At 35.4% G+C, this 26,599-nt stretch overlaps 1 long non-coding RNA gene across 1 annotated transcript in view; it reads right to left on the bottom strand.

The window, feature by feature from the left end:
• The window catches only part of LOC122889224, a 60,859-nt gene that overhangs the window by 684 nt on the left and 33,576 nt on the right, over positions 1–26,599 (bottom strand). The window contains exon 2 of the long non-coding RNA XR_006380855.1: positions 20,348–20,399. This is a non-coding gene — a long non-coding RNA (uncharacterized LOC122889224). The remainder of the gene's footprint in view (positions 1–20,347; positions 20,400–26,599) is intronic.

Below are 26,599 nucleotides of genomic sequence, written 5' to 3'. Positions count from 1 at the left end.
TCAGGAAGGTGAGCAAACCATTGTATTAAGTTGGTCATACTGCCTAGGTAGCAGCGATATTCAGAGTCCGATAGAATGACACATCTTAATTCTCAGCAAGCTATCCGCTTTGTCCAGGCGGTTTTTCTGAATCCTGGATGAAAAGGACAGGCTGAAACTGAGGGCCTGACTCTAATCCCACTGGGGATAAAATCATCCAAACAAAAAGTCCATGTCAAGGATAGATAATGAAGACAGTAAGTTTACTTGAATACATTCAACACAGTGACTCATGGCAACAAGGGAAGTTCACTATGCTAATTACAGCTAAATTTATTTCAGATCCCATCTCCTACTACCACCATATACTAATCGTACATGTTTGCTCAGGGATGGATTCAAGAGCTAGGTAGGAATGAGCTTCTGTAATTTATTTAAAGACAGCGTATCATTGTTTGCTGTTGTATCCTGAGAATACACATAACAAGGCTTGGCGCATGATAGGCATTTGATGACTATTTGTTGAGTGCCTAGCACCTGACAGCTATTAAAGATTGTTCCAGTCGAAGTTGTAAATTAATACCACAACTTTCTTAGAATTTACTCTGTTTATAACATTATATGTAAAATTCTGCTAAAGAACACTTTCTCGTAGTTGCTGTTGCATCCTTTGTCACTTTAATCCCAAAACATGTCACATTTCATATATTTATATTTAAACATTTAACGCTGAGTTATGACTATTGTAATAAAAAAAAGCCTAGATGATGAAGGATATGGAGCAGTTGGTCTACGGATTAAGATTATAAAATAGCGGTGAGCACTGAAATTTAACTTGTCACTCCCTCTTTAGATATTTTAGGGTCACTTTCCATGAAGTAGGAGATTGCTTAAGTTCTACTTTAAGTAAACTTTGACTTGGAATGGAAATGAGTCAGCTTTGTTGAAGGAACTCCTGAGCAGGGAAAAAAAAAATCCCAGGACATTAGGGAGCAACTGAGTACTTAAAGACTCAATAAGCATTATAGTAAGCAATTTTACCCATATTAAAAAAAAGAAAAATGAAGAGCTGAGTTAACTCAGGCAGGAATTGAATATGTCATTTTATAAAGTCTCAATATAACAAAAATGGAACATGTGTCACTAATCCACCTTGCCAGCTTATACAGCTTTTGGGAGTAAAAGTCTTTCAGTAATAACATTAATTATTATTAAATATTACTAGCTTAGTGTTGTAGAGAATATAAACACCAATATTTACAGTCTTTTGGTAAAATGTACTTTATTTTTTTAGGACATCGTAGAGTTGGCTATCAATTTCCAACACAACATATTGTAGAATTGCCATTTAATAATTTTTAGAACTAGATAGAGCAAGCCATTCTTTCTCAAATGGCATGTGTTCCATTTTCTGTCTTATCCTCATCTTTACCACCTGCTAGCAGTATTTTGGGCAACAAAACAACAGTGTTCTCAGCAGACAGTACAACCTCCTCTAAAATGGTAGAAATTCAGATGTTTACATTAAGACAAAACACTTATTTTAAATCCTTTTTATTTCTTCTTTTTAATTTTCTTTCTTCTTTTAATGTTAAATACTGGATTGTAAAGTGTGATTAAAAATTCTATTAAGGTGTTTACGTGTACATATGGAAGTACAGATTTAAGAAACAGAGTTGGATTAAATATATCTCAGTCTATCTTTATGATACACAGGTGTTGAAGCAGTTCTTGCCATCCAGAAATTAACGATTTTGTTTGGTCTTATTTTATGGTGCCTGGCTTTCTAATTATTTAATTTATTTTTTTCTGTGAACAAATCATATTTCTCTCCTGGGTAGAAAGTGTCTTAGTCTTCTCAGCCTACTCTAATAAGATACCATGGACTGGGTGACTCATAAACAGCAGATCTTTCTCACAGTTCTGGAGGCTGAGAAGTCCAACATCAAGTTGCCAGCAGATTTGGTGTCTGGATAGGGCCCCCCACCCTGGTTCATAGACATCCATTTGTCACTGTGTCCTCACATGGCATAAAGGGAAAAAGACTCCTCAGGGGTATCTTTTATAAAGGTACTAGTCCCATTCATAAGGGCTCAGCTCTCATGACCTCATCACTCCAAAAAGCTGTACCTCCTGATTCCATCACCTTAGAGTTAGGGTTTCAACATTTGAAGTTTTGGTCAGGGGATGGGAGGGTGTTGCACAAATATTATAGCAGAAAGTGATCCTCAATATTAATTATGTTCCTTTTCTTTAAATGAAAACCTTTTATCAATAATGAGAACTTTTGTTAATATGTAAAATTTTTGGAAGTAGTAAAAGCAAAAAATATTGAATAATGATTCCACTTAACAATATATTTTGAATACTGAATGACTCTGTTTAAACAGTATATTTAGACTGTATTGTTGGTAGAAAAATGTATTCAGAACTTTCTCAATTATTGATGTCTTGTATGTATTATATGTTTTGCATTTCAAAAGAAGGAAAAACAGATTAATTTTAGAAAGAGCAAAAGCCAACATTTTAAACAAAATATAAAATAAGAAAATATTTGTAATTGATCCCTATACTAGGAAGGGAATAAATATAATTAATCACACATAATTTTTAAGAACTAAATAATTATGAATCCCCATTTATCTTCAAGAAAATAAACATGACTGCAGATTGGGCTAAGTGGGATTTTATTCACTTACAACTTTAAAAATAAAACTGTGTGGGTAGGTTTCAGAATTTTATACCAATTTTACTAGAATGAAGTGAAGATTTGAATGAATTAAGAACATAAAAAATTAGGGGCACCTGGGTGGCTCAGTTGGTTGGACGACTGCCTTCAGCTCCCATCATGATCCTGGAGTCCCGGGATCGAGTCCCACATCAGGCTCCCAGCTCCACAGGGAGTCTGCTTTTCCCTCTGACCTTCTTCTCGCTCATGCTCTCTCTCACTGTCTCTCTCTCAAATAAATAAATAAAATAAAATAAAAATTATAATGCTTTTGTATTTTGAGATCAATAGTCAAAGGAAAGATATTTACAAGTCCAACCCTGAAATTATTCAAATATTTATTCTTTTCCACCGAACTATAAAATACAAGGAGAAATTACAACAGATATGATTTTACATACTAAAAATTCAATTTAATTTAATAATTTTATTGAAGCACCAACTCCTGAAAGATAATATGCTAAGTAATTGGCACATAGATATAAATGACTCAATGCCTGACTTCAAGAATTCAGTCTATTAGGATGACAGAATTATATGAACTATCACATTACACTGTCATAATGAAATACCACTACCTAACTATTATAGTGTCTATAATTGAAAACAGAGAGAGGCAAAAGGAGACATTAGTAAGGATCTAGATCTTTACTGGATCTCTCATACAGTGCTAAAAGGAACATGAAATGGTACAACCCCTTAAGAAACCAGCTTGGTAGCTTCGAAACATGTTACATATACAGCTACAATATGATCCAGCCATCAATCCAAGAGAAGCTATATGTCCACACAAAGAATTATACATAAACATTCACACCATAATTATTTTGTTTCAAGGTTTTATTTCAATCGAGTTAGTTAACATACAGTGTATTCTTGGTTTTAGAAGTAGGATTTAGTGATTCATCCTTACATATAACACCCAGCCCCAGTGCTCATCACGTTTCCTTCTTAACACCTATCACCCTTTTAGCCCATCTCCCACCCACCTCTCCTCCAGCAACTCTCAGTTTGTTTTCTATAGTTAAGAGGTTCTTATGGTTTGCCTCCCTCTCTTTTTTCCCCCTTCCCCTATGTTCATCTGTTTTTGTTTCTTAAATTCCACTTATGAGTGAAAACATATGGTATTTGTTTTTCTCTGAGTGACTTGTTTCATTTAGCAAAGTACACTAGCTCCATTCACATCCTTACAAATGGCAAGAATTCATTCTTTTTGATGGCTGAGTAATATTCCAGTGTATGTATATGTGTGTGTATAAAAGTATATATGAACTATCACATTGCACTGTCATAATGAAATACCACTTACTACCCAACTATTATAGTGTCTACAATTGAAAACAGAGAGAGACAAAAGGAGACATTAGTAAGGATCTAGATCTTTACTGGAGCATATATATATATATGTGTATACATATATGTATATGTACATACACGTGTATATGTATGTGTATACATACATACACATACACATATATGTGTATACATATATATATACACACACCACTTCTTTATCCATTCATAAGCTGATGGACATTTGGACTCCTTCTATAATTTGGCTATTGTTGATAATGCTATTATAAACATTGGAGTGCATGTGTTCTGTTGAATCAGTATTTTTATATCCTTAGGGTAAATACCTAGTAGTGCAACTGCTGGATCCTAGGGTAGTTCTATTTTCTACTTTTTGAGGAACTTCCATATTGCTTTGTATAGTGGCTGCACCAGTTTGCATTCCCACCAACAGTGTAAAAGTGTTTCCCTTTCTCCACATTCTCTCCAACACCTGTTGTTTCCTGGTGTGTTGTTAATTTTAGCCATTCTGACAGACGTGAGATGATATCTCCTTATAGTTTGGATTTATATTTCCTTGATGATGAGTGAGGTTGAGCATCTTTTCATGTGTCTGTTAGCCATCTGGATGTCTTTGAGAAAATGTCTGTTCCTGCCTTCTGCCCATTTCTTAACCAGATTACTTGTTTTTTGGGTGTTGAGTTTGGTAAGTTCTTTATATATTTTGGATGCTAACACTTTATCAAATATGTCACTGAAAATATCTTCTTCCATTTCATAGGTTGCCTTTTAGTTTTGTTGATTGTTTCCTTTGATGTGCGGAAGTCTGTCAAGTTTTTCCTTTTTTTTTTTTTTTAAAGATTTATTCATTTATTTGAGAGAGTGAGAGAGCATGGACTGAGGGGCAGAGGAAGAGAAAGTCTTAAGTAAACTCTGAGCTAAGCCTGGAGCCCCACATAGGACCTGATCTCGTGACCCTGAGATCAAGACCTGAGATGAAACCAAGAATCCGATGCTTAATGGACTGTGCCACCAGGCACCTCCAGAAGCTTTTTAACTTGATGAAGTCCCAGTAGTTCATTTTTGCTTTTGTTTCCCTTGTCTCCAGAGACATGTCTAGTAAGAAGTTTCTACAAATGATGTCAAAGAGGTTGCTGTCTGTGTTCTCCGGTATGATTTTAATGGTTTCCTGTCTCACGTTTAGATCTTTCATCCATCTTGAATTTTTTGTGCGTATGGTGTCAGAAACTGTTCCAGTTTCACTCTTCTACATGTTGTCCAGTTTTCCAAATACCACTTGTTGAAGAGACTGTCTTTTTCCATTGGATATTTTTCCTGCTTTGTCAAAGATCAGTTGACCATAGAGTTGTGGGTCCATTTTGGGGTTTTCTCTTCTTTTCCGTTGATCTAAGTGTCTGTTTTGGTGCCAATTACAACACAGGAGCGCTGCACTGCTGGCTGGACGAATGGCTGAGACACAGACAGCATAAAGGCAGGGATCTAAGCAAAGCCTGGGACAAAGGAGGGAAGATTGTTCACTCTTTTGTGAGGGCTTCTTGAACAGCAGTGGGTGGGAACTCCCTCTCTGAGTATGAGAGAGCAGGCTAATGACAATTTTACCCCTGCCCATCAGTACAGAGTTCACTGAACAGCACCCTGCTCACAGAGGAGGCTTGAACCACTTATACCAGGCCCTGCCCCCTGTGCTCTACAAGTGCTTTTTCATTAGGGCAGTGTGCCTGAGTGTCAGAGCAGCAGCAGGCCCCTCCCACAGAAAAACACCCTTCATCCATAAAGTCTACGAACCACAGAGTGTTGCAAAGCCTCATTTCTAGTGGAAATAGGAACCAACCTCTTTTAATAAGCAGATCAAAACACACCTAGTTAAAACTCACCACACAGTGGACAAAGTCCAAATACTTCCCATTGCAGGCAAGGAGAGACTCTGAATGGGACTGACCTGAGGGGAAGAGTGGCCAAAACACAACAGCAGAGTACACACCCACCACAGACATTAAAAACACTTCCTGAAGTAGCAGGCCCTGGACAGTATAGGATCCCTTCTTAATACAGCCAATACTTTCGGGAACAGGAAACATAACAGGCTTTGCACACAGAAGACAGAGACCTGGACAAAATGCCCAGACAGAGGAATTCATCCCAAAAGAACAAGAAGAATCATGGCCAGGGATCTAATTAAAACAGATATAAATAATATACCTGAATTAGGATTTAAAACACCAATCATATGGAGATTAGCTGAGTTTGAAAAAAGCATAGAAGACATCAGGGAGTTCCTTACCACAGAGATAAAAGACCCCAAAACTAGTCAGGCCAAAAAAAAAAAAAAAAAAAAACTATAATCAAGATGCAAAACAGAATGGATGTAATGACCATAAGAATGAAAGAAGTAGAGGAACAAGGGGCGCTTGGGTGGCTCAGTGGGTTAAGCCTCTGCCTTTGGCTCAGGTCATGATCACAGAGTCCTGGGATTGAGCCCCACATCATGCTGTCTGCTCAGCAGGGAGCCTGCTTCCCCCCATCTCTCTGCCTGCCTCTTTGCCTACTTGTATTCTCTTTCTCTGTCAAATAAATAAATAAAAATCTTTAGAAAAAAAAGAAAAAGAAAGAAGTTGAGGAACAAATAAGTGATATAGATGATAAGATTATGGAAAATAAGGATGCTGAAAAGAAGGGGGAAAGAAAAATACCGGATCTTAGGGAATTCAGTAACTCCACAAAGCTTAATAACATTCCTATCTTCAGAGTACCAGAAGAAGAGAAGGAAAAGTGGGCAGAAGGCTTATATTAAATAATAGCTGAAAACTTCCCTAATCTGTGTGTGTGTTGGGGGCAGGGATCAGATACTCAAATCTAGGAGGCATAATTATTTGTAATAGCCAAAAATTTAAACTCAAATGCCCACCAAAAATCGAATGGTTAAACAATTTTTAGATATTCATACAACAGAATATTACTCAGTAGTGAGTTACTAAATGTAGAACAACATGCATGACTATTAAAATAATTATATTCAGTGAGAATCCAGACAAAATGATAAATTCTGAATAAATACATTTATACAAAATTGTTTAAATGCATACTATAGTGTCAAAACGCAAATGACACTATAGTATGCATTTATGCTAAATGCAATATAGCATATGCAATATAGTATGCATATGCTAAATGATTGCCTGTTTGGGGATGACAACAAATGTGAAGAAAGAATTACTAAAAGGCAACAGAAAGTCTATGGAAGCGTTAGATGTGTTTATTATCTTATTGCTTTAATGGTTTAATGAGCATACACATATGTCAAAACTTATTAAATTATAGATTTTTTCTCATTTTTTAATTGAAGATAAGTTGATAATGTTAGATTAGTTTCAAGCGCACAGCATACTGATTTGACAGTTCTATACATTACCCAATGCTGACTGGGTTAAGTGTAGTTATGAAGCTATTACAATATTATTGACTATATTCCCAATGCCATACCTTTCATCCCCATGAATTATTCATTTCACAACTGCAAGTTTGTACCTCTTAATCCCCTTTACTGCTTTTGCCTATTCTGTCACCTACATCCACTCTGGCAATCACCAGTCCATTCTCTGTACTTATGAGTCTGTTTCTGTTTTCTTCTTTTGTTCATTTATTTTGTTATTAAATTCCACATATAAGTAAAATCATATGGTATTTATCTGTCTGACTAATTTCACTTAGCATAATACTCTCTAGATCCATCCACGTTGCTGCAAATGGCAAGATTTCATTCATTTCTATGGCCAAGTAATATTGCTTTGTGTGTATATACATGTGTATATGTATATGTGTGTGTGTGTGTGTGCACACGCATGCTTCACATACACTGTATGTGTGTGTATTTAGAGATACAAACATAGTAGATCTATATATCATATCTTCTTTATTCATTCATCTATCACTGAATTCTTAGGTTGCTCCCATATCTTGGTTATTGTAAATAATGCTAATGCTACAACAAACACAGTGATGCATATATCTTTTGAAATTAGTGTTTTCATTTTCTTAGTGTAAATATCCAGTAGTGAAAGTACTGGATCATATGGTATTTATATTTTTAAGTTTTTGAGGAAGCTGTCATACTGTTTTCCATAGTGGCTGCTCCATATACTTTCCACTAACCATGTACAAGGGTTCTGTTTTCTTTACATTTTTCCAACACTTATTTCTTGTCTTTTTACAATAGTTATTCTGACTGGTGTGAAATGATATCCATTATGGTTTTGATTTGTATTTCCCTGATGATGAGTGATGTTGAAAATCTTTTCATGTGTCTGTTGGCCATCTGTATGTCTTCTTTGGCAAAATGTCTATTCAGGTCCCCTGTCCAATTTTTAATCAGAATATTTGTTTTGGGGTTGTTGAGTTAACCCCTTACCAGGCATATTGTTTGCAAATACCTACTGCCATTCCATAGATTGCATTTTCATTCCACTGATGATTTCCTTTGCTGTGTAAAACCCTTTTTATTTTGGTTTAATCCAAATATTATTGCCTTTGTTTCCTTTGCCTGAGGAAATATATCTGGAAAAATTTGGTAGGGCTAATGTCCAAGAGATTACTGCCTATAATAATTTTTAGGAGTTTTATGGTTTCAGGTTTTACATTTAGGTCTTTAATACATTTTGAGTTTAGTTTTGTATATAATGTAAGAAAGTGGTCCAGGTTTATTCTTTTGCATGTAGCTGTTCAGTTTTCCCCACACCTTTGATGGATGAGACCGTCTTTTTGCCATGGCATATTCATGCTTTCTTTGTAGGTTAATTGACCATATAAATCTGGTTTGGGGCACCTGGGTGGCTCAGTCAGTTGAGCATCTGCCTTTGGCTCAGGTCATAATCCCAGGGTCCTGTGATTGAGTCCCATTTCGGGCTCCCTGCTCAGTGGGAAGAAGCAGGCTCCTTCTCCCCCTCCCACTACTGCTCCTCCTGTTTGTATGCTCTCTCTCTGTGTCAAATAAATAAACAAAATCCTTTAAAAAAAAAAATGAGTTTCGGGGCACCTGGGTGGCTCAGTGGGTTAAAGCCTCTGCCTTTGGCTCAGGTCATGATCTCATGATCTCAGGGTCCTGGGATCGAGTCCCATATTGGGCTCTCTGCTCAACAGGGAGCCTGCTTCCTCCTCTCTCTCTGTCTGCTTCTCTGACTACTTGTGATCTCTCTGTATCTGTCAAGTAAATAAATAAACTCTAAAAAAAAAAAAAAAAAAAAGAGTTTCTTCTTGGACTGTCTATCTTGTTCCCTTTATCTATGTGTATAATTTTATGCCAGTACCATATGGTTTCAATTATCATAGTTTTTAGTATGACTTAAAATATGAGATTAAGCAGTGATTGTATAGTAATTATTCTTCAATAAAGGTAATAAAACAAAATAAAGATCAAGAATATATATCTTTAATTACTTTAAAGTCATATGACTATTAAAAGCAAAAATAAACTAATTAATTATTAAATAAGTAACACTCCCTCAGGGTTTGCAATGTAAGTAGACACAAAATATATGATATAAATTGAACAACAGAAGGTGTAGGAAAGCTCTACTATTGCAATTTTCCTATATTTTACACAGAGTACTATAATTTTAACTTTGTAAATGGTGTATATTATAATCCTCAGAATAAGGACATACATAGATAGATAAAATAGTACAAAGAAAAAGCCAAAAAGAAGTAAGTCTGGTATTGGGTTAAGAATAGATGGAGTGAGGCCAACATGGTGATTGGAGAAACTAGAAATACACCCACACTGATATGGATCTTTTAAACAAACGGTACTGGTCTCTTCATATGCATATGAAGAGAAAAGCAACTCTAAACTTTACACAATACACAGAAATTAATTCAAGGTGGGTAATAGCCCTAACTGTAAAAACTAAAACAATAAAGCATTTAGAATAATCTAAGAATAAATCCAAGAATACAAGAAGTACAAGAAAGTACAAGAATATCTTCTTGACTTACACCATTAGTCATTAGAGAAACATAAATTGAAACCACAATAAAATACGGGTAGACATCTACTAGAGAGGCTAAATGTATACAGGCTGACAACACTCAGATATCAGTGATGATGTGGAGCCACCAAAACTCTCACATCCACTGCTGATGGGAATGTAAACCTTATAATTTGGAAATAAAGGTTTGGAAATTCTTGCAAAGTGAAAATTTGATCCAGGAATCCCATTTCCAGGTAATAAAAAATATATCATTTGTCCACAGAAAGATTCTGTATCCAAATATTCACAGCAGTTTCCTAACAGCTCAAAACTATAAGTAACCCAAATGCTGATCAAGAGGAAAATGGATAAACGATGTGTGGTATATCCATATCATGGGTCAATATTATGCCGAAAAACCCCCACAACAAATTACTGACAGACACAACAACATGGATGGAATGCATAGACATTATGGTGAACCAAAGTTTCTGCACATGTAATAGTACATACATATGATTCAATACATAATGAGGTTCTAGAACAGTTAATTTAATTAACTTACAGTGGAAAAAAAATGGTGGTCTCTGTGTTCAATGGTGATTGACAAGTAAGGAATATGAGAAAATATCTGGACTGATGAAAATATTCTGTATCTTTTTTTATTATTAAAGATTTTATTAATTTACTTGAGAGAGAGAGACAGATAACAAAGAGAGCATGAGCAGGGAGAAAAGAGAGAAGCAGGCTCTCCTCCGAGCAGGGACCTGGGATCAGGACCTGAGCTAATGGCAGATGCTTAACTGACTGAGCCACCCAGGTGCCCTGAATATATCCTGTATCTTTACTGGAAATGTGGATCATATGTACCCATTCATCAAAATTATATATTTCATACTGTGCACTTCAATTTATGCAAATGATATGTGAAAAATTGAATGATAGTGTAAGGGGTAGTTGGAGACAGACTAAACAAGGATATTTAATCAGAAATGCTGATGTTGGGACGCCTGGGTGGCTCAGTTGGTTGAGCAGCTGCCTTCGGCTTGGGTCATGATCCCGGCGTCCTGGGATCGAGTCCCACATCGGGCTCCTTGCTTGGCAAGGAGCCTGCTTCTCCCTCTCCCTTTGCCTGCCATTCTGTCTGCCTGTGTTTGCTCTCTCCCCATCCCCTTCTCTAATAAATAAATAAATAAATAAATAAATAAAATCTTTAAAAAAAAAAAAAAGAAATGCTGATGTTTTTTGGAGCCTTGTAATGGATGCATGACGATTCATTTTATTAGATTTGAAACTGTCCATGTTAAAATGTTTAAAAGGATTAAGGTATACGGGTTCCATAATGGAGAGCACAAATATTTGTGAGGGGGCATGGGAAGCAGTAGTAATTATTGCAGAAAATCAAGGCTAAGAAAAAAGGCTTTATAGAGAATAAAACTGGAAAACCTTAAGAAAAAAGACCATACAAGATTATTAGTTTTTTGTTGTTGTTGTTGTTGTTGTTTGTTTGTTTGTTTGGTATAAAACGCTAAGCAGCAGGAGCATCAATTGTAAGAAGGCAAAGAGATTTATGTATTACAGAGACTCAGGTTTGTATTTTTGTTCTTCTTTATTAGCTTTGTTACTTTGTGCAAAGCAATTAACCTTTCTGAGCTTCAGTTTATTCAACTCTAAAATGAGATTAATTATCTAACTCAAAAGGTGGCAATGAGAATATGGCAAACCTAACATATTATAAGCATTTAGAACACTGCATGAAGTTTAGTACATATTAAAGGAAATTTGTTTTTCTCAGTTTGCAGCCCACCTTTTATTATCATTCTAGCTTCCTTAAAGAAGCTGTAAGAAATTAGGATTTACATTATTTGAATTAATACATATATACTACTAGTCTTGGGAAATAAGGGTCAAGGATAAAAAAGAATAATATGGTGGAAAGAACCTCAGATTTAGAGTTAGAACTGGCACTGCCTTAGTTACTACTAGCTGTGCCACTTTAGGTAAAACTTCTATTGTGAAATGAATATAATAACTAAGTTGCAAGATTAAATGAAATATTTTGATAAGATTCATTGAACAATGTTGTTATGTATATATTTGTCACTAAAAAATTTGAAGCTACTTTCAGTATTAGCATCAAGTAAGGGTTACAGAAAGGCTTATTTTATTGTTCAATTACTTTGACCTATTCAAAGTCTAGTTTAGAAGTGAAGTTTTATAGACTAACTGGTCTGTGTGAAGAATTTTCAGTTGAGAAACTGAGTCTTAGAGTTTTGTGAGAACCAATGATACATATTTGTAATTTTGAAAGGAAGGCTCTTTCCTTCACTAATATGTAGGACAAAATATCCTTTCTGTCAGTTCTTGAGACACTAAATTTGAGGAGTTAGAATAGATCATTTTGCAAGCATAGTAGGTCACATAGTTTAACTACAGCAAAAGCAGCAAAGTTGCTTGTAATTTGATATTTGTATGATCAAGCATATTTAGCAGAACTGGAGACTGAGAGTGAAGAAATTTGTCCTGATGCTGAAGGCTGTAATTCTCCAAAGTTGAGTAATGTTATCAAAATAATAAGATGGCTTTTGAACTATCAGTTAGGATTGAGAAGAAATCTTAAATTTATGAGAAAAATACTATTGTAGCACATGTGTCATTTGTTGATATGTCTTCAACATCTTATTAAATAACTTCCATTTTTACCTTTTGTAATAAATATACAACAGTCCTGGATTTCTGATTCAGCTATAACTTTACAGGACTGAATAAAAACTCTAACGTCTGAGTGATTTTTGGCTTATCTATTCCTTTTTCTTTAAGATTTTATTTATTTATTTGAGAGAGGGAACACGGAGAGAGCACAGAGGGAGATGGAGAAGCAGACTCCCTGCTGAGCAGAGAGCCTGACTCAGAGCTTGACCCCAGGACCCTGAGATGATGACCTGAGCCAAAGGCAGATGCTTAACCAACTGAGTTACCCTGGCGCTCCACTGGCTTACCTATTCTTAAAAATATAGTACATACTTTTCAAAATATGAAAAACATTACCATAATATAAACTACAAAGATTCAGGTGACCTGTATTAAATTTCTTTGAGAATGTCTGTCAGCTACCTAGTGAGATGGGACTCCACAAAATAATGAATAAGTCATTTAAAGAATTAGCAAATATAACAACACAACAGTTGTGAAACAGAAGACTCACCTGTAGTATGTTGCAAAATGAAAGAGAGTAAGTAGGTTTTAAACTTCTTTGTGGTCATAAGAAAAAGAGGCAATATAACTCATCTTACAGTTTCCATAAAGACACACAAACATGCACCACACACAACACAGTATAAGCAAAATAATACTATTATTAAAAAACACAATTGAATTTTTTATGTTGTACGTTATCAGAACTAGAAGTAGAATGGGGGTGATGTAATAGTTATTTTCTGTAAATTTTAATTCAGTTAAAATGAATTAATCCTTAATAATTTTCTTTAATGTAATTTCAGACACTCATTACTTACTCTTAGCTCTAAGGAACTAGTTTATTCACCCTCCTAAAAATACTATGAACTGTCTTTTTCAAGTCCTTGACTTTTTTGTAATGTTTCAGTTAATGAAGACATGGTATTAGGTGGTTTGGAGGATCTAAATATGAAAAGATATTATCTATAAGCTCTTATTGCTTACAATTTAAGACAATTAACTAAAAATGTCCACATAAAGGATTCTTTCAAACATTTATGGAAGAAATAAAACTAACCCCTCATAAAATATTGAGGAAGAAGAACTACTTTCTAACTCATTCTATGAGGCCAGTTTTATCCTGACATGAAGGACGAAGATATAACAGGAAGGAAAGAAGGAGGGGAGGAATGAAGGAAGGAAGGAGAGAAAGAGAGAGAGGAAGAGAGAGAGAGAGAAAAAGAGACAGAGAGAAAGAAAAAGAAAAGGGAACCAGGCTGATGTTTTTCTTGAATATAGACATGAAAGCCTTAACACAATAATAGTATATCATATCTCATGATATGTAGAAAAAAAGTTCTCAACCATTACCAAGTCAGATTTGTTCTAGGAAGAGAAGGTTGTTTTAATTTTTGAATATGCTTAATGTGATATACCATATGATTTCCTCAGTAGGCTCAGGAAAAACATTTGACAAAATCCAAAAGAATAGAAATAGAAAGGAATTTCATCAACATCATAAAGAGTATGTAAAACCTACAGCCAATATCACACTCAGTGGTGAAAAACTGCTTTCCTTACAAGACCTGAAAAAAGAGTAAGATGTCTGCGCTTACTACTTTTCAACATTGTACAAGAAGACCTTATAATCATTAAACTGTACACTCATAGCCAGTCAAATTCATGGCATATAAATTTTACCTCAAAAAAACCCTGAAATATTTAAGACAAGGAAGTAAATCAATTACCCCTTTATTTTACTTTATTTATAATCTCCTGTAGAGTTAAAGAGATGTATAACATAACTTTTTTCAATATTTGTTATGTTGGATCATAAAATGACTAAAAGTACAGGAACTGAAACTTCACATAAAATTTAAAAAACAGAAGTTCAAATTATCTTACTCAGTTGAAGATGTAAGCATGTTAATTGCTAATTATTGGAAATATTCATTAAAATACACTCTATTTTTGGTCAAAATTATCTGGCTCTCCCACAGGTGATAAGCTTATACCAATAAGTCACCATATTCAAACCACAAACTAAATTAATTTCATATATATATATATATATATGAGAACTTTCATTTAAAACACAGTATGAAATATCTAGCTAGGTAAAAATAAATGCATAGTCTGATAAAATTGATTTTAAAATATAGCTATACATTTTAGCATCTTCTATTGTAATCATTTATACATAGCTAATGATGTTTTTACCACATTTTATTAGAATAATATATGTAAGCTATTGTTCCAAAAGGAGGGCATAAAAATAATACTTAACAATCAAGATATGCAAAATGCAAAATAATGCATATGGATAGTTCACTGCCCAAAACCCTTGCTGATATAACTATAATTTAAATATATTAAGTATTATTCATTTGCAATATCCAGACTTTGAGTGGGGAAAGATAATAGGAAGGCATTTTTTTGGTGGTAGTGTTTTCTTTATTTCAACTAATAATCTTTCCTTCCTATTTTGGGCCACCACTCCTGTCTGTTTAACAGGGAAAGACTTACTTTGCAAATGGAATTGTAATTTTAAATGAACACTAGAGGAGCTGTTTTGAGCTTCCAGAGGATTCCTGTAGTATTATTTAATTATTTAAACATTTTGAATTACATTTTATATATGATTTGAGGAAGAGGTCCAACTTCATTAATATTACCTTTGGCTATACACTGTCAAGTCCATTTCATTGATCTCCATGAATCTATTCATATCATTTCTCTTGATTACTAAACTTTGCAGTAAGATAACATATCAGCATGTGTTATCTCTGCAGCATTTTATTTTTCACCACTGGTTTAAATATTTAGTTTTCTTTGTATTTCCATATGAACTTTGGCAACACCTTGTCGATTTCTATAAAATAGTTGGAATTTTTAGACAATTTCATTGAATTGTTAGAATTAATTTTAATCCTACATCCACTAGAGTCATTATAACTTGTAGAAATACATTTCCACTTCAGGAAAGAATGGGTTCAAACTTAATCAATTGTTAATATAGACTGCTTTAGAAAGAAGATATCTATCTATCTATCTATCTATGGACAATCAAATAGTATCCACAAATCAAAAATGAGTAATAGGTATGCAAAAAACAAAGAGAAAGGAATCCAAGTATACCACTCAAGAAAGCCAACTAACTGTGAGAGAAGAGAGCAAGAGAAGGAAGGAATACAGAAAAACTGAAACAAACAAACAAACAAACAAAAAACAGAAAACAAAACCAAACAAACCATAAAACAAGTAATAAAATGGCAAACTACATACCTGTCAATAATTACTTTGAATGTAAATGGACAAAACGTTCTAGTCAAAAGACAGAGCGACAAAATGGATAAAAAAGCAAGACCACCTTTATGCTCTCTACAAGAGACTCATTTCAGACCTGAAGACTTGTGCAGACTGAGTGTAATGGATAGTAAAGCATTTACCATGCAAATGGATGTGAAAAGAAAGCTGAGGTAGCAATTCTTAAACTGGAGAAAACAGACTTTAAAACAAAGACTATGGGGGTGGCTGTGTGGCGCAGTCAGTTAAGCATTTGCCTTTGGCTCAGGTCAAGATCCCATTACTCTGGGATTGAGCCCCACAGCAGGCTCCCTGCTTAGCTTCTCCCCCTCTCCTGCTTGTGTTCTCTCTCTCTCACTCTTTCAAAGAAATAAATAAAATCTAAAAAAAAAAAAAAAAAAAATCAAAGACTGTACCAAGAGATAAAGAAGAACATTATAAAATCATAAAGTAAATAATCAGTAAGAAGTTATAACAATTGTAAATATTTATGAATACAGCATGGGAATACACAAATATAAAGCAGTTAGTAACAAATATAAAGGAAATAATTGATAGTAATACAACAATGGTAGAGGATCTTAACCCTCCACTTGTATGAATGGACAGATTATCCAAACAGAAAATCAACAAGGAAATAGTGGTTTTGAATGACACGTTGAACCAGATGGATCTAACAGATATATTCAGAACATTCCATCCTAAAATAGCAGAATACACATTCTTTTCAAGTATACATGAAACATTCTCCAGAACAGATCATTTGGTAGGCCACAAAACAAATCTCAACAATTTCAAAAAGATAGAAGTCAAATCACACATCTTTTCTGACCATGATATGAAACTAGAACTCAATCACAAGAAGAGAATCTTAAAAGAGCACAAATACATGGAGGTCATATATCATGCTACTAAATAATGAGTAGGTCAACCAAGAAATCAAAGAGGAAATCAAAAACTGACAAATGAAAATGAAAACACAATAATGCAAAATCACTGGCATGCAGCAAAGGCAGTTCTAAGAGGGAAGCTTATAGCAATACAACCCTATCTCAAGAAGAAACAAACAAAAAACACACACACAAAACAAAACAAAATACTCAAATAAACAACCTACCCTTACAGCTAAAGGAGCTAGAAAAAGAGCATGCAGGATCAAAAGGAAGGAAATAATAAAGATTAAAGCAGAAATAAATGAAATAGAAACTTACACACACACACACACACCAGAGCAGATCAATGAAACAAAAAAGATCAACAAAACTGATAAAACTTTAGCCAGACTCATAAGAGACAGAACTAAAAACAAACACCAAACTAAAACAAACAAAAACAGGAATGAGAAAGGAGAAATATCAATCAATACCATAGAAATGCAAAGGATTATAAGAAAATATAAGAAACTATATGCCAACAAATGCACAACCTGGAAGAAATGGATAAATAGCTAGAAATATATAACTTGCCAAAACTGAATCAAGAAGAAATAGAAAATTTGAATAGACATTACAAGCAATGAAATTGAATGAATTGATTACTGAATCAAAAAATGCCCAATGAACAAAATTTCAGGATCAGACAGTGTCCAGCTAAATTCTACCAAACATTTAAAGAAGAGTTAATAACCTACTCTTCTTAAACTTTTCCATAAAATAGAAGAGGCGGGAAAGCTTCCAAATCTATTCTACGAGGCTATCATTATGCTGATACCAAAACCCGATAAAAGTACTACGATATCTCTGATGAACATAGGTATAAAAGTCTTCAACAAAATACTAGCAACCCTAATCCAAAAATACATTTAAAAAATCATTCAGTGTAATCAAGTGTAATTTATTCATATGATTCTAAGGGTGGTTCAATATTTGCAAAGCAATCAATGTGATACATCACATCTATAAGAGAAAGAATAAAAACAATATGATCTTTTTAAAAAATATTTTATTTACTTATTTGATATATACTGAGTGAGTACAGTAGGCAGAATGGCAGGCAGAGGGAGAGGTAGAAGCAGGCTCCTCACTCAGCAGGGAGCCCGATGTGGGGCTTGATCCCATGACCCTGGGATCATGTCCTGAGCTCAAGGCAGACATTCAACTGACTGAGCCATGCAGGGACCCCGTACTTTCTTTTCAATAGTTACAAACAAACATTTGACAAAGTATGACATCCATTCATGATAAAAATCCTCAACAAACTAGGTTTAGAGGGAACAGACTTCATAATAAAGGCCATATATGAAACACCCACAGCTATCATACTCAATGATGAAAAACAGAATTTTTCCCTGAGCTCAGATCAAGGCAAGTATGTCCATTATCACCACTTCTATCTAACATAGTACTGCAAGTCCTAGCCACAGCGATCAAACAAGAAGAAGGAATAAGTGGTATCCAAGTTGATAAATAATAATGCTCAATATTTACAGATGCCATGATTCTATGTTAGAAAACCTGAAAGACTCCACCCAAAAACTACCAGAACTGATAAATGAATTCAGTAAGGTCAGAGGTACAAAATCAATGCATAGAAATCCATTGCATTTCTTTACACTAATAATGAAGCAGTAGAAAGAGAAATTAAGAAAACAATCCCATTCATACTACAAAAGAATATGGTACTGGCACAAAAATGGACACATAGATCAATAGAACAGAAGAGAGAGCCAAGAAAAAAGAACCCACAATCACATCATCAATTAGTCTTCAACAAAGGAAGCACGAATATCCATTGGGAAAAAGACAGTCTCTTTAACAAAGGGTGTTGGGAAAACTGAGGAGCAACCTCAAGAAGAATGAAACTCAACCACTCTCTTTTTTTTTTTTTTTTAAGATTTTATTTATTTATTTGACAGATAGAGATCACAAGTAGGCAGAGAGGCAGGCAGAGAAGAAGAGAGGAGGAAGCAGGCTCGCCGCTTAGTAGAGCCCAAAGCAGGGCTCGATCCCAGAATGCTGAGATCATGACCTGAGCTGAAGGCAGAGGCTTTAACCCACTGAGCCACCCAGGTACCCCTCAACCACTCTCTTAAACCATACAAAAAATAAACTCAAAATGGATTAAGGACTTAAATGTGAGACTTGAAACTATAAAATCCTAGAAGACTGCATAGGCAGTAATTTCTCTGGCATTGGTCATAGCAACATTTTCTTGGATACGTCTCCTAAGGCAGGGGACACAAAAGCAAAAATAAAGTACCGGGAGTTCATCAAAATAAAAAGCTTCTGCACAACAAAGGAAACAATAAGACTAAAAGGCAACTGAACCTACTGAATAGAAGATATATGAAAATGATATATACAACAAAGGTTTAGTATCCAAAATATATAAAGAACTTATACAACTTAACACACAGACACATACACACAAAAAAATTTTTTTTCAATTAAAAGATGGGCCTAACACATGAACAGAAACTTCTCTAAAGAACACATACAGATGGGGGCGCCTGCGTGACTCAGTCATTAGGCATCTGCCTTAACCTTAGGTTATGATCGCTGGATCCTGGGACGAGCCCCTCATCAGGCTCCCTGCTCAGCAAGAAGCCTGCTTCTCCCTCTCCCTCTGACCCTGCTTGTGTTCCCTCTCTTGCTGTGCTCTCTCTGTCAAATAAATAAATAAAATTTTTAAGAGAAGAAGAAGAAGAAGGAGAAAAAGACGACGACAATAATGACATACAGATGGCCAACAAACACACGAAAAGATGCTCAACATCACTCACCATCAGTGAAATGAAGACCAAAACCACAACAAGATATCCCATCACACTTGTCAGGATAGCAAAACTCAAAACCACAAGAAAGAACAAGTGTTGAGAATGTGGAGAAAAAGGAACCCTCTTGCGCTGTTGGTGGAAATACAAACTGGTGCAGCCCCTGCAGAAAACAGTTTGGAGGTTCCTCAAAAAATTCAAAAATAGAACTACCGTACAGTCCAGTAACTCAACTACAGGTATTTACCCAAAGAATACTAATTCAAAGGGATACATGCATCCCTGTGTTTATTGCAGCATTATCTACCAAAGCCAAATTATGGAAGCAGCCCATGTGTCAATTGTAGATGAATGGATAAAGAAGAAGTGGCATTTATATGCAATGGAATATTAAATAACCTTTAAAAAGAATGACATCCTGCCTTTCACAACAATATGGATGATCTAGAGAATATAATGCTAAGCAAAGTCAGTCAGTCAAATACCATATGATTTCATTCATATGTGGAATATAAGAATCAAAACAAATAAGCAAAGGAAAAAAAAAAAAAAAAAGAAGACACACCAAAACATAGACTCTTAACTACAGAGAACAAACTGATGGTTACCAGAGGAGAGGGGGTCGGGAAATGGGTGCAGTAGGTGAAGGGGATTAAAGACGACACTTACCTTGATGCGTCCTGAGAAAGGTACAGAAGTGTTGAATCACTGTGTCATACACCTGAAACCAACATAACACTGTATGTTAACTATATTGAATTCAAAAACATCTACACGTTAAAAAGAACACATTTGCATTTCTTTGGATCTCGGTTTCTTCGACAGTGACTTCTATAGCTCTACAATTTATGACTTCAAAATGGGTGTAGTACTAAAGGAATTAAAAAGGAGTCCTGGTTTTTAAGACATTAAAAATCAGTCTAGAAAATTGGGTTTCTACCACTATGTGAACTTTTGGCATACAGATACCATTCAGGAAAGGACATTTTTGGGTTGTTTGTGCCATTCATAACGAAGTGACCCTCTCAGGAAACACATCCCCTTCTTATGGCATTACATGTATAGGGCCCTAGCAACTGTACTGGTAAATAACACAGATGATTTTATGACCTGACCAAGAATAATTGAATCTAGTGTATGCACCTGGACCAAATCAGAACAATCAGATTTTCTTCTTCTGTACTTATTGTGTCTGATAAACCTCTTCTGTGCAAATGGACCTATAACATGTAAATCTGAAATCCTCAACTATCATTTATTACTATGTGGACTGGAAAGCAGAGAAGAGGGAGACAGGGGAAGGGAGAGGGGAAAGGGAGGAGGAAAGGAGGGAGAAAAATTCATCTTTTAAACCACAAAGAATATATAACATTTTAAAACCCCACATTTTCTAGAAGGTGAGGTCAAAAGTTGAGGGTTGGAGTTGCCAGTCTACTTATTAAATTCCTTCTCTCTCTCTCTCTCTCTTTTTTTGCTTTTTAAAAAAATTTTGATCTGTAATATTCTTATGAGGGTGCAGAAAGGCACAATTGGGTTGAAAATACCAATAGCACGTATGACACAATTTCAGGAAATCACTGACATCTTGCATTTTAGCCAATGGTCTATAAATAGTAATCATTAACCTGAAGTAGCCAATTCTCTCAATACAAGTAATTCAAATGTATTTAATAAAATGACTACCACCAAAAATTGTAAATCCTTAATGTGTTATGTTCTATTGTAAGGACCTTACAAACAATGTAATTGTTCCAAGGACATTTCAAATTTGTGTAATCCTTACAATAATCCTGGGAGGTAGGTACCCTCATCTATCCCCATTTTTTTCAGATGAAGAAACTGAGGCACAGCGGTTGACTAACTTGCTCAAGACCAACCAGAACTAAGCAGAGTTACTTTCACAAAGCCTACCATGATCGGAACCGTTATTCCATACCTAATGTCCAATGAAAGAATACATCTCTCAATGATTTCTCAACCCAACCCTGTTGTCTATAGTTTTCTCAGGCACTATGCAGTATTGATCATCCCTTTTGTTTTCTTTGTCGGACACTTTTCCAAATTCACTAGCTCATTTTTAAGACCACTTAAATGCATTAAAGTTTTCCAAATATTAAAACAAAATATATAGTTGGCTCTATTTCACTTATTCTTATAACTTAGCAACTTCCACATTCTCTCCATTCTCTTTTTAAAGGTAAGCTTGAGAGAATTGACTACAATTTCTAACTGTATTCCTTTAGGACAGAGAATAGAATCCTGTTCCAAACTGCTAATGTAGTTGCAACTCCTCTGAAAGATTTTACTTGTAAGTTCATTATTGCCCTTTTGTCACTGAACATGATAAGATTTTTATGAATCTTCTTTATCTGGACATTTCAGTAGTTTTTAGCACAGTTCAAGGTTTTTGTTCTCTTGGCTAAACTGGTTTCCTGTCTACCTTTTTTTTTTCCTTGTCTACTTCTTAACAACTACTTTTCTGCCACCTTTGCTGGCTTATCACTCTAAAATGAGCTTGTAAATTGCAGAGTTATGTGCATTTTTTGGCATGATATTTGTTGAACTTAATTGCCATTTAAAAATATTTTTTAAATGACACTGGTTTGGCAGTAAAACAAAATGAATATTGTGAATGCAGAAATGCATGTGAATAGCAATGTGGCATGAATTTGATAGTACAGCAAGTAGAAGTCAGTGGAGGACTCCCTCCATCTCCACATTTACTTGCAAAGTGACAATGAATTTCTTTATGATGTCTGAAAAAGAAAGATACTAACAATAGATGAAGATGAGTTATATTTTGTGACTGAATTCTATGCACAGAAATTGCCTTTCACATGCTAAGCTGGAAATTACTGGCACCAAAATTGTAGAATGGAGTTCAGTGACTTGGAAGAAAATTTTGGAAGCCAAAAATAGAGTCCATTGTAAGAAATCTTAGAGCATTTACATTCCTGATAACACAGAGAATGACTGTGTGTGTGTGTGTGTGTGTGTGTGTGTGTGTGTGTGATGACATCAATACCCCCAAGGGGAGGCTGATTGTGAATAGAAAACATTTTTAGGAAAACATTATCCAGCTGATTTCACTTGTATTTACTTCTCTATGTATGATCAAGAGTGGTTATATGATAAAATCTAAGGAAATCTTTAAAAATATAAAAAAATCTAAATAATAAAAAAGCATTGCATTGTAGTTTATTGGTGTTTTTTCCTAGTCATAGGAACAAAATAGTACATTTTACAATTGATAGTATTTCAGATTTGATGAAATACAATATCATACTATATATATAATATGTGTGATTATTTGATTTACTCTCCATCTTCTAGAATAGAATAGAACCTTCTAGAGTATTTTATTTACTCTCCATCTTCTCCATATCTAGAATATAGGGTCCATGTTTTTTACCATTCTATCCCAGAGTCTGTAACAATGCTTGACACATAAAACGGGTGAACTTCCTGTCATTCAAAAATATAAATAAAGGGGCACCTGGGTGGCTCAGTGGGTTAAGCCGCTGCCTTCGGCTCAGGTCATGATCTCAGGGTCCTGGGATCAAGTCCCACATCGGGCTCTCTGCTCAGCGGGGAGCCTGCTTCCCTCTCTCTCTCTGCCTGCCTCTCTGCCTGCTTGTGATCTCTGTCTGTCAAATAAATAAATAAAATCTTTAAAAAAAGATAAAAGAGGCAATTTAAAATATATATATATATATATATATATATATATATATATAAATAAAGATGGGTTTTTACTTGTTGGTGTCCTAAGGTTCCTGTGGACCAGAGAGGACTTTGACTTTGGCACAGTATGTGGCTTTTGGTATTGTTCTCTGTGAACATTTCAAATCTGATGTACAGTGATGTAAAAAGTGACTTCCTAGGGCACCTGGGTGGCTCAGTGGGTTAAGCTGCTGCCTTCAGCTCAGGTCATGATCTCAGGGTCCTGGGATCGAGTCCCGCATCAGGCTCTCTGCTCAGCAGGGAGCCTGCTTCCCTCTCTCTCTCTCTCTGCCTGCCTCTCTGTCTACTGTGATCTCTCTCTGTCAAATAAATAAATAAAATCTTTAAAAAAAAAAAAAAAGGGGGACTTCCTAAAGTGGGAGCTCTTGAAGCTCACCTTCCTGAGTTTAAATTACATCTTCAGGCAATTCTTCTGACATTATTTACTCTCGCAATCCCTCAAGCACTTCTAAATTTGCATTGTCTCTTCATTGTTCAGTTTGGTTTTGCAATTTTTTTTTTTTTTTTTTTGGCTTTCTTGAGTAGTTAAAGTGTCTTCTCACCTACCTCTAGAGAACCATTAATGCCATCTTATTGTAGTATTTATACTCCTATTAATTCTGTTCTACCTGCTTAATTTTTTTGGCAGTATTCTGTCCTCTACTCATATATATATATATATATATATATATATATTTTTTTTTTTTTCTTTCCAGGATGTCAGCACCATAAATATTAGAGACATTAAAATTATATCTGATTGGATTCTGGATTGCTACTATAAGATAGTTTGGTCTGGCTCTATAATTTTCACCGTGAAATCATGTTAATGATATATTACGTAGCACAAACTTGTTAAGTTTAAAATCAGAAGTCATGATCATCACATGCCTAAAAATCAGTTAACTTCCAAATATTACAGAACAGTCATATAGAAACCAGCAATGTTACACTAACTCTACCTTTACCTTGTCTCCCTAAGTTTCACCAGCCTGTGAGCAGATAAGAAATTACACTGGCATCCTATCCCTGAAGCAGATGGAAGCACGTTAGTGCTCAACAAAAGCCCCTGTCTGGTATTTTAGAGAGTGTTTCTCATTTTCTTGCAAACAAGTCTGCTCCTACCAACTGCCACCACCACCACTGCTGTCTCCCTCTGGGCATTGGCACTAATCTAATCATCTTTACATTCTCCATTTGGGCCACTATGAAATGTATTGTTGCTTTACTGGGTACCAAAATCTCTTGCCATGAGATATGGTCACTCTGCCAAATGCCTCTGCTTATGTACGGAAGTCTGAGTGCCAAATGAACTGGGTGGTTTGGAGGAAACTGGGAGAGAGCACTGTGCAATCCTCTGAGTTACACTGTGTCAGGATGGGTACAAAGCCCTGCTATAAATATTTAAGTCAAATAGCTTTTAACCTTTAAACTTATTATTTGTGTGTTCATAGATCTCTAAGGCACTGGGATGGGGGACACACTGAAACAATTAATATTTCAGAATCACTAGCTCCTTAATGAAAAATCTGGCGGTAGTAAGTAGGTCTAACTCCCTATGGCGGCTACTTTTTTTTTTTGCTAAAGATGGCGTGTCCTAGAAGGCTCCTCAGCCACTTCTCTTAAGTCTGCCCCAATTGTTCCTAGAATATTTTTACTGCTTAGACTCAAACTTGACTCCTGCTTAGAACTTAATATTACAACATGAAAAATGCACAGTGCTCGCTGACTAGGTGATACAAAAATATGTTTATCTCTCTTTTTTTTTAAAGATTTTATTTATTTATTTGACACGAGTAGGCAGAAAAGCGGTGGGGGGTGGTGGGAAGCAAGCTCCCTGCCGAGCAGAGACCCCGATGCGGGGCTCAATGTGGGGCTCAATCCCAGGACCCTGAGATCATGACCTGAGCTGAAGGCAGAGGCTTTAACCCACTGAGCCACCCAGGTGCTGATTTTTCGTTTTTATTGTTTTGTTCTGTTTTTTGCTTATATTCTAATTTGACAAAATTATCTTAAAACCAATTTTGAAGGAATTTTAAAATGTCAACTTTGTACATCATTTATGTTTTCCTTTTTACCAGGGAAGATGGTTTTCCTTTGACCTGATGCTGGTTTTAGCCTTGAAATTCCTGTAGTTAAAAGTGCTTGCTGTATCTAATAGTGTCATTCCACAGTGATTAAGACTGACACAGGCTCCCGTTTGGGGCACAGGCTTGTTTGCAATTGCTCCCAAGTTCTAATGACAGTTCTTGCACGGATTCTTAATGTGGCTTTAGACCAATCTCCCTCCCTGTACTGAGCTCCACCTGTCAAACTGGGTTAAGGCACTTCTGAGAATTCACATTTTGTTCAGGGTTAGAAGCAATAGAGCAGGATGAACACGTTCAAACCACCATCTCTTTGTTCTGTGAAATGGTGGGCTTTTGGGGGGGCTAAAACAAACACAGCCAAGCTCAAGCAGGAGAAATATCCCTTACCTATTTTACCTATAATGCCTTTGGTACTCCACGTTAAGCAAATTCAGGTAGCTAGGCACAGTCCGACATCTAGCAGTCACAAGGGAAATAATCCCTGCTTCTTATGTGGAAGAGACTCTTTATCATCCTTTCCAGATAAATCATTCCTATTAAGTGGACCATCTGTCTCTTTAGAACAATGTATAATTTTTTCTACTATTATTTGACATGAAAGAACGTTAAGGACGATATTTGCTCTGTGAGAAATTGTACCAGAATGAAATTATAGTGTTGGCAATTAACTGTATGTGCTTATATAGAATGCTTAGAGAGCCTTTGATACATTAAAGATATTTAATTCATTTTTTTTCCCAAAGGGGACCCAGAATAAACAATATTGAAGGAGAAGAAAAAAGTTGGAGGACAGAGAATACATGACTTCAAAACTTACTTACATAGCTGCAGGAATTAAGACAGTGTGGTATTGGTGAAAGAATAGAAAAATAAATCAATGGAACAGAACAGGGAGCTCAGAAACAGACCCACATAAATACAGTCAACCGATCTTTGATGAATGAGCAAAGACAATACAGTGGAACTAAGATAGTTTTTACAACAAATGGTGCTAGAACAACTGGACATCCACACGCAAACAAATGAATCTAGACACACACTTTCACCCTTCACCAAAATTACTTAAAATAAATCACTGACCTAAATGTAAAACACAGCACTATGCAAC

Source organism: Neovison vison, chromosome 11 (assembly GCF_020171115.1).
Source record: "Neovison vison isolate M4711 chromosome 11, ASM_NN_V1, whole genome shotgun sequence".
Lineage (NCBI taxonomy): Eukaryota > Metazoa > Chordata > Mammalia > Carnivora > Mustelidae > Neogale > Neogale vison.
Note: the sequence above shows the minus strand (reverse complement) of the source record. Positions and strands in the feature narration are given on the sequence as shown.